We start from the raw sequence: 9,072 nt of genomic DNA on the forward strand, positions 1-9,072 counted from the left end.
ACCCGATTGGACAAACAGGGAGCTGATACGCTTCAGATTGGCCAAGGGACAAGCTTGCAAATTCAGAAGAGGGAAGGATCTGTGGGGTGGCATAAGAGCTTGAGATCGCCAAGATTTCTCTTAAGCTTCTCGATTCTAAGTAGGACATAGAGGAAGGGAAGAGGAGCAGAGATATAGAATATAATTGCAATAACAATTGTCCAAATATAAAAGTATTGCAGAATTGTGAGTACTACATTTCAACTCAAGTTATAGCAAGCATTTCAATCATACAAAAAAGTATTCCTTAAAATAGAGAATGTTTTTAATTACCTAATTGGAACTAACATCACAACTGACTAGAAGGATCCAAGTCTTACAAAGGTGAGTAGTCTATATCTCAACACATTTCTAAAGCAGTCATTTTCTCATTAGCAGGTGACACTCCAGCTGTCTTGAGCTACTGCATAGTCTACACAAACTTTGCACCTCTTGTCTTTGTGGTTAGAGCACCCCTTTCTCCCCCTACTTGAGTCCAGGGGTCTGTGCATCTTTCCTATTCTCACTCTCTCTAGGGGTTTTTCTAGCACCTTTGACATTACCATGATAGGTGGCAGCCGTGATTGTCAAGCATTATACACACCTAACAACACAGAACCTCTCATTGTTCTGTTATAATTGATTGTGATGAATTTGGGGGTTTTGTTTGTTTGTTTGTTTTAGGTGAGGCAACCCTTGGTTGACCTCACAGATTGCAAGGAACTTGTCATCTTACAATCCCTTATTTTTTTATTTTATTCTTTATTTTTTACACCTACAGCACCTGGTCTTCCTAGGTGGTCTCCCATTCAGGATAATCAGGCCTGACTCTGCTTAGCTTCTGAGATCAGACAGGATTGGTCTTGTTCAGGGTAGCATGGCCATAGACTGATTGTGATGTATTTTTGAAGGCTGTATGCTGGGCTCTGGGCCAGGCTTGGGTATAGAAAGTTGACTTTTGAGCAAAGACATGAAGAAAGTTAGGGCTGAAGGTGTGTGGATAACTGGGAAGGGCATCTCAGATATAGAAAGTTGACTTTCTATACCCAAGCCTGGCCCAGAGCCCAGCATACAGGAATGGCTCAATCTGCATTTTTTAGTAACTGAATAACGAATAGATCTATAATAATCAAGCACAATATGTTTCAGCAAACATCTCAACAGTAAGTCTCTAAAAATAACTTTTTTCTAATATTGTTAATTTAATCTTTATATGAACACACCACAAGAGTATTCCCTGGCAACTCTATAATTTAAACATCCTTCTTTAAAGTATGGAACGTCTTGTGGGAGGCTTTTGATTCTTTTATTTCAACTAGAGAGCTAGCCTATAAATCCATACAAAATAATCAGAATACCCCACAATACATACTAATAAGAACTTCATCTAGGTACTGAGAATACATAGGCAAACAAAAAGAGTCCCAAATCTCATGGAATGTATATCCTAGTGAAGGAGATAAGCACTATAAAAATTGTATGTCAGTCGATTAATAAAAATAAAGCAAGGTAACGGGGTAAAGAGTGAATAGAAAGAGTCTGCCTAGTTAGGGTCAGAGAAGACTTCTTCATAAGGGCTGTAGGTATGTGGATAACTGGGAAGGGCATCTCAGATAGAAGAACAGCAAGTACAGCAAGTCCCCTGAGATGGGACTGAGCCTGGAATTTTGAAGAACTACAGGGGAACTAGTGAGGCCAGAGCAATGAGAGACAGAGAGAGTCGTAAGATGTGAGATCAGACAAATAGCAGGAGCCATATCCTGTGGCTCTTCTAGGTCATAGTAAAGACTTTGTATTTCATTCTCAAAGAAATGGAGAGCTTGAGAGGGTTGAGAGCTAAAGAGGGACTTGTGTTTTAAAAGGTCATTCTGGCTGTTATATAAGGAGGCCAGTGAGAAGACAGTTACAATAATCCAAGTGAGAGATGATGGTGGCTCAGACCAGAGTTGTTGTGGAGGAGATAATGAGATATATTCAGAGTTTGGATATATTTTTAAAGTAACATTAAAAGAATTTTAGTGTGGAATGTAAAAGAAATTGATGAGTCCAAGAATGGCATTTCTAGCTTGAGCAACAGAAAGATGGAGTTGTCACTGAATTGGGGAAGATTTGGGAGGAGATGGGCTTGGAGAGTTAGCAGATGCTATTTATGCCACCTCCCATCAGCCTGAGTTTATTTGCAGTTTGCTGGCAGTTACATCCTCATCCCTCTACTTTCATGCCTCAGAGATTTCTCCATTGCCAGTGACGGGAGAGTTATTGGATAAATAACCCAGCTTCTCTCTTCCTGGGTGGGACAATTCTGAGATGCCTTCTAGAAGATTCCTCAGAGGGTATCCAGTAGGACTGAGCTTCAGTTGCCTACAGTAATAACCTGCTTCTTAAAACACATTTTATTAACGTTTCTCTCTTTTTTTCTTTACTTCCCCTATTTCTTCTCTTGTACTGCTTGGGGTAACCTCCCATATAAGTTAGCTGCATAACAAACTGCTCCCAAATTTAATGGCTTAAAACAACTATGACTTTCGCTCATGACTCTGGAGGTCAGCAATTTGGCCTGGACTCAGCTGGATGATTCCTCTGCTGGCCTTGCCCTGAGTCACTTAGTGACTACAGTCATCTTGCAGCTTGACTGGGGCTCGATGGTTTAAGATGACCTCTACTGATAGATGGTATATACTAGCTGTCAGCTGGTTGACTTAAGAGGCTTCAGATGAGATGGCTCATCTGCTCCCCATGCCCTCGTGTCCTCCACTAGGCTAGACAGGGACTCTTCACGTGGTAGACTCAGGGCAGCTGCAAAGTATCATGAGGCCTGGGTCAGAAGTCTCACAGTGTCACTTCTGCTGCATTCTTTTGGTCAAAGCAAGTCATAATGCTAGAGCAGATTCAAGGGATGAAGAGATAAATCTCACATCCAGATGAGAGAGAAGGCAAAGTCACTTTGCAGAGGAGCAGGCATACAAGAAGGGAAAAAAGTTTAGGCCATCTTTGCAAACAATTTACCCATCTTCCCCATTCCCCAAGTTAACTCCTGCTCTAGGTCTCTGTCTCAAAGTCTACTCTTAGGGGAGTCCAAACTAAGATGGGGGAATTGGACATGCTAAGTTTGAGTTACTTATTGGAGAAATCCAAGAGGAGATTTGGAATTAGCAGTTGAATATATAATTTAGAATTCAGAACAGAGGTCTGGGCTATAGATATTCAATTTGTGAGTCTTTGTTGTTTATTTAAGTATTTACACTGGTGGGCCTGGATAAGAGCATATAGAGAATGTGTATAGAGAAAGAAGAGGTCAGAAGACTGAGTCCTGGGCCACTTCTTGTTAAGAGGTCAGGCAGGGGTAGAGGGACCAGCAAAGGACACTGAGAGGGAGCAGCCAGTGAGGTCCTAGAGTGACAATGGTGTCCTGGAGGCCAAGGAAAGGCTGTTTCCAAGAAGAGTGATAAACAATGACAGGGAAAAGCATTATGTATACCCTCTGTGTAAAGTGACTTGGGGGTCATTGTTTCATATGTGTCAGCATTTTTATCCATCTTCATTATTTTCTCAATTCACTTATAAGAATTATTTTACAACTTAAAAGCAGAGGTAAGTAGAACATTTACCTTTGGGACAGGTTTGTAAACATGGAGTTAAGAAGGAAGCCAAGGAAAGCAATAGCCAGCAGATTCAGCACAGTGACAAGTTTAACTAGCCTCTGCAGCCCTGAGAAGCTTTTCACAATTTTAACACAGTTTAGTTCTGGATACAGGAGTTATTATGGGCCTATGAAAGAACTAGAGGACCAAGCTATTTAAAAATTCATATTAAAAAGAAAGTCAACATTATATTGCTTGTTTACCTTTAGCTTGTGATCAGGTATTATCCACATCCCACCCCAAAATGTACTCTGCTGTGTTATTTGCACCTCATTTGGATGGTTTGGTCCCCTCCCTTCCCTGAGAACAATTTATCTTCTCCCTTCCAAGTTTTCCTGAACTTATTCTTGTTGCGTATTTCACATATAGTAATGCTATAATTTCCTAAATAGTACAGTCTATGCCTAAAAGAAAGAAAAAAAAAGCCTACTTTAAATCCCAGGTCCAAAGAATAATTAGAAAAAAGTTTCCATTGTCTGTAAACAATTACTAAGAATCTTTAAATAAGTTTACTGTTAATAACTGAAACCTCAAAATACTTCTTTTGAAAAGATAGAGCAATTTCCCCTCACCCTCCTTTTAGTGGCTGCCAGGTGGAAGCCACACCGCTGCTTCACTCCTTCACCGAGCTCCCTGGAATCACCTCCCAAATAAACCCTTGCACCCAAATTCTTATCTCAGGATCTGCTTTTGGGGGATCCCAAACTAAGACCGTGTTCTTCTGAATATCTGGAATGTCCTAGCAGTGCTGGACTCACACTTTGCCTGGCAACAAACAGTAGAGTCCAAAGGCAGCAACAAACAGTAGAGTCCAAAGGCAGCTTTTTCATGGCCACAAGTCCCCCACTTTGGAGAGCCCTCTCTGGGGTTGGCCAAGTAGGCATCTGAGTTTGCAATCCTGCCCACATAATCTACAGATTACAGGAGTTCTTGTTTGTTTTGTGCATTTTCAAGCAGTAAGAAGAGACACAACAGACATTTACAACTTCAAAACCATAGTATAATCTATGCAATGCATGTAATTGAAAAAGCTAAATATGTAAACAAAAAATAATTTCATAAATACCTCATATTCTATCATTTTTTTCTTTTTCTATTTTTTTTTTCCCTACTTCTTTATTTTCTCAAGTTGGAGTTCCAAGAGTTTCATTTCAAGAACTTTGCTTAATTTTCATCCTCTGGGCTTTTGTTACCTCATTAGTTTAAGTGTTTTCAAGAGGATGGTTAATGCTTCAACTTCAATTAGCAAGCTCTCCTGGAAGAAAGAACACACTACTGTCATTTCTAAATTAATTCTACAACCTTACAAAATTCAATTTCCACAAAAGAATGTGAAAATCATCTTAGATAATTTAGGTAGCAATTTCATCTGACAAATGTGAGATTCGAGTCTTTCAAATAAAAAAATGTGGAAGGCAATATCGCTTTCCTATGAAAAACACATACACATGATTTAAACTTTTTAATATCAATTACTCATAAACTCTTCTTTCCCTAGATTTACTAATAAACAAAATCTGAGAATTAGTATTAAAATTTCAAGACCATTAGTTTTTTATCTGATTTTAAGGCATGGTTAATTTTCCTGTTCCCCAGGTGTTTAAAATGAACATTCCACAATGACAGTGACAGAATAACAGGGGGGCAAGCTGCAGTCACTGTCACATCTGAAGCCTGCTCATTACAAAATAATACCAGCACCTTAAACTGGGACTAAAAAATAATGTGTTTTTAAATAGAACTTCCATATACACATATTTAAATAGTGATGGCTCCTTCAAAAGAATGGTTCTCAATATATTTTGAGCCACTGTGGGTCAAAACATATTTAAAACCATCCTTCTGGATTGAAATTGATTTCTGAGCTTAGAGTATATTCTTTTGAGTTTCTCAATAGTAGCAAATATTTCTTCTTTGAAACAAGTTAATTAAAAAAAAAATGGACAAAAGTAATTTGATAACAAATCCAGTCAATAAGATAGGTGTTCAAACTAGTGGTATTGATTTAGCAATAAAAGCCTAGCAGTAAAATAAAAAGACTGGTGTTCTTGCTTTGCTCAGAAACTGCCTCAGAAATGAGTCTGTAGCATTCAATGTGTTTGGGGCACTGCAACAGCATCAGTAGCAGCTGCGGCTCCACAAGGGCAGCACCTGGGACCATTTTGCCAATTACTGTATCCCCAGCACCTACTATAGTGATTGTTGCATAGTGGGTGCTCAATAAACGTTGCTTGAATGAATGAATAAATGCGTAAACTCACAATGGTATTAATTCAAAATAACTGATACTAATTGAATGCCTATATTTGAAATAGTTGTTTTTAAAAGGAAATCGTTTCTATAATTTTCAAATAAACAATAATCTGATAGTTTATAGGAAATATCCAAACTACTCAATTTAATTTTATTTCTTTTGACATAATACCACCTTATGGATATATTCCACTTTCCAAAATAAAATAGCACTTTTACGGTGATTATATTAGAGAAAGAAGGAAGACAATATCGCCCTCATTTTAAAGATTAGAACACTGGGATGCTGGACAGTAAAGTAATTTGTGCAACATTAGTGTTATTATGTAGACTATTTTGGGCCACTAATAATGTAAATCCTGAGTATACTAATGCCATTTCTGATCAAAGGACTGTGGCAAAGGGGAGGGGATTACTCATGGCACTGGGGATGGAATCAGCTACTTCTAAAGTACTGAAGCTGTTCAGAGCGGGGTGAATGCCTGAGAAAGACTGGTATGCTACTGGGAAGAAGGAATGTGGGAGTGCATCCTGGGTAGGTACTGTGTCTCCCACGGTCACTAACTTATGACTGGAAGAACTGGCAGTCACACCCAGCTCTCCTGACATCAAATATAGTGCCTGTGTTTTAAGGGAGCGTGCTATAACAAACAGTTCATTTTATAGCAAGTGTTTAGGGCTTAACAAATTTCACCCGGAGAATATACCAGCAATTTTATTCTGGGTGAAAGTTAAATTTGACTTACGTATTTTACACATTTTGATACAGTTTAATACAGTTCACAAATAAAGAGTTATGGGGAGAATGCAAATTATACAAGTTTTTGTTGTTTTGTTTCTTAATTTAAAGTTATATTACCTTCCTAGAGTCTTTTTAGTAGTAATATTTTAAGTTTCTTATTAACATTATTTAAGAGTCTACAGAATGTATTTCAGTAATTTTTGAAGTAGTACTCTTTAATATTTCTCCACAGAGAAGGATTAAGGTTTCCTGGGAGCGTCTACCTTAAGTCCTCCAAAGAAATTCCAGTGTTCAATAAATATCACATTTATAATTAGTATTTTTAAGATACATGTTATGCCAGTGTGACAGACATTGCAAGTGGTTTGCCCAATAACTATTTTCCCTAGTCTTTACTCACAGAATCTAATTCTATTCTGGGCATAGAGTACCCAGTTAAAATATTGAACTTTCAGCCTCTCTTTTGGTTATGGGTACCATATAACATGGTTCTGGCCAATTCTCAATGCTATAAACAGTGGCTTGGTGGAGTTTCTGGGAACATGCTCATTGTCCTTCCCCTGTCCTTCCTACCTGACTCAAGGATATGACACTTGACAATGGAGAAGCCATCTTGCCACCGTGAAGATAAAAGAAACATTCTAAGAATGGAAGACCAGGTAGCTAGGAGGAACTTGGACCGTTGATGACTTCCTTAGCAGCTGCAGCAGACTGGACTGCCCGCCTTTCAACTCTTACCATGTGAAAAACAAATCCCTCTTTGGTAAAGCCATTGTAGTTGGGTTTCTGTTTACATACAGCCAGATGCAATGCCTGACTGACACATTCAGTATTTTCATTTTTGTGTGTGTTTAAAGCTCCAATAAGAAGCCCGAATAACAGTGAAGTAGTAGCAATTTAGTGGCTTCAAAAACCACCAGTCTTTCCCCAGTGTTAAGCTATCTGACAAAAGATGACTGAAAGGCAGCTAAGAAGGTGGGCATACATATGATTCATTTAATTCCCGGAGACTTTTTTCCTCCAGTGAAGATGATCTCTAATTCTATCACGTATCTACTTCTCAAAGGAGGTGGTGTGAGCCCTAGAGATTGGTACTGCAAAAACTGACAGGCTATGAAAGCGAGTGCAGATGCAGTGCAGATTGAAAGTGCTAATATTTTTATCAGAATTATTGTTTTTGTTAGTGTTCTGGTTGCAACGCTGCATAGAATTTAAGCAGTTTGTCCCAGGCCCATTTTCCCCCTAAGTCTAGTTGATTTTAGAACATGATTTTATAAAATTCAATTTTTTAAAAAAAGAAATGTATATATTCACTAAAATAGAAACGTCTAATTCTTAGAAACAGATATTAACCCTGTCAGGACTGCCATAAATAGTCTGGTAGATTAAAAAAAAAAATTGTCTCAGAACTTTTTAAAAGTGTGCTGCATAATGGAAATAATACTATAATGTGAATGGCCTGCTACAGAGAAAAGTGGTGTTTTCTATACAAAGAAAATCATTTTTGCACCTTTGCAAGTAACCATATGTTCTATTTACAATGAATTCTGGAAACATTACCCCACAGAGCCAGTCTTTTCTAGTTCCTGTCTCCCTAAATAGTCTCTAAACAAAGCAATCAAGTATGGACTGAGCAGTATCTTTCATACACCTTTAATGTATCATGATGAACAACAATACAATTCATTTAAATACATTTTAACTAACAGCCTTTGTAAGTCCAAGTTCCACTCTCACTAGAATAGACAACTAAACTCACCATTCATCCATATAACCAAATAACATGCTAAAAAATTAGAACACAGAAAAAGAAAAGAGTGGGAAGGGTAGATATGTGAAACCTCTCTTTTTCTTTTAACTAGATAAAATGCAGAAATTTTGTTACCACTTATAAATTTTTTGTAGATAACTAGAAGTTATTTTCTCCCTTCCTATTTCAGCCAAGTCCTAATCAAAAAGGTCCCTTATGATCTGGCTCCTACCCTGCCCACCTCTCTGATTTCCTTGTTTCACATTCCACTCCAATGCCACCTTGCACTTATCACTGTTCCTCCAGTACACCTCGCCCTTTCCCAGCACAGGGCCTTTACACACGCCTTTCCCTCTGCCTAGAACACTCTTTCCCCAGATAGTCACCAGACTCACTCTCTTACCTCATTCAGGCCTCTGTTCCAATGCCACCTCCTCAGAGAGGCCTCTCCTAACTCCAATATCTAAAATGGCACCACTTCGCATTCTACCCCCTTACTCTGCTTTTCCCACATAGCATTTATCATTACTAGGCATTATATAATATATTCGCTTATTGTCTCTCCTCCATTCGAATGTAAGCTCCATAAGTGCAGAGACGTCACTATGTTCACTGCTCTATCCTGGGGCCTAGGAGAGTGGCTAGCTCATACCATTCAAAAATATTTA

This window comes from Pteropus vampyrus, unplaced genomic scaffold, assembly GCF_000151845.1.
Source record: "Pteropus vampyrus isolate Shadow unplaced genomic scaffold, Pvam_2.0 Scaffold571, whole genome shotgun sequence".
NCBI classification, from domain to species: domain Eukaryota; kingdom Metazoa; phylum Chordata; class Mammalia; order Chiroptera; family Pteropodidae; genus Pteropus; species Pteropus vampyrus.